Source organism: Mandrillus leucophaeus, unplaced genomic scaffold, assembly GCF_000951045.1.
Source record: "Mandrillus leucophaeus isolate KB7577 unplaced genomic scaffold, Mleu.le_1.0 Scaffold288, whole genome shotgun sequence".
NCBI classification, from domain to species: Eukaryota; Metazoa; Chordata; class Mammalia; order Primates; family Cercopithecidae; genus Mandrillus; species Mandrillus leucophaeus.
Genome location: NW_012103009.1, coordinates 861,185 through 862,181, shown reverse-complemented (window position 1 = coordinate 862,181; position 997 = coordinate 861,185). Strand labels below are relative to the sequence as shown.

The 997-nt window shown below is 41.2% G+C and overlaps 1 protein-coding gene across 1 annotated transcript in view; it reads right to left on the bottom strand.

The window, feature by feature from the left end:
- The window catches only part of TTLL8 (tubulin tyrosine ligase-like family member 8), a 47,393-nt gene that overhangs the window by 31,776 nt on the left and 14,620 nt on the right, over positions 1–997 (bottom strand). The gene's annotated exons all lie outside the window — the stretch shown is intronic.

Genomic DNA, 997 nt, shown 5'->3' with positions numbered 1-997 from the left:
CCCTAGCCATGTCTAGAGTTCCAGCTGCTCCACACATTGGCAAACACTTGGTGATGTCAGTTTTTACTCCATTTTTTTTTTTTTTTTTTTTTTTTTGAGACAGAGTCTCACTCTGTTGCCCCAGGCTGGAGTGCAGTGACACCATCTCAGCTCACTGCAACCTCTCTGCCTCCTGGGTTCAAGAGATTCTTCTGCCTCAGCCTCCTGAGTAGCTGGGACTACAGGCACACACCACCGCACCCAGCTAATTTTTGTGTTTTTAGTAGAGACCGTTTTCACCATATTGGCCAGGCTGGTCTTGAACTCCTGACCTTGTGATCTGCCCACCTCTGCCTCCCAAAGTGCTGGGATTACAGGCGTGAGTCACAGCGCCTGGCCCAATGCGTTCCCATTTTTAAAAGCCTTTCACGTATCACATGATATATCAAACTAATTTTTGTGTATTTGTGAAGCAGAATTCAAGGTACATTTTTTTTCATATGGCTGACCATTGCTGGAGCACCATTTAGTGAAAAGACCAACCTTTCCCTAATGATCTCAAATGCAGCGATCACAGATGGGAGGATGTATCTTTAGACTCTATTCTGTTACACTGATCCTATCCCAATGTCACATCTTCGCTGTTGTAAATCTAGAGTAAGTCTTGAAATTTGGAGCACAAGTCCTCTGATTTTTGTTTTCTTTATCAAGTCTGTTTTGGCTTTTCTTAAATCATTCATATTTCTATATAAATCAGTTCACTAATTCCTCCTGCCCCCTCCCCGCCCTGCAAAAGAAATACCTCTTGGGATTCTGGCTGGGATTACATTGACTCTATTGATTAGTCTGAGAAAAGCAAACATGTCTACACTATTAAGTCTCCTAAATGATTAACATGTTATACACACACACACACACACACACACACACACACACACGTTTATTAGGTATTTACTGTCACTTTAACTTCATAACTTTCAATTTAGGGTCTTGAATGTATTTTGCTATATTTATTTCT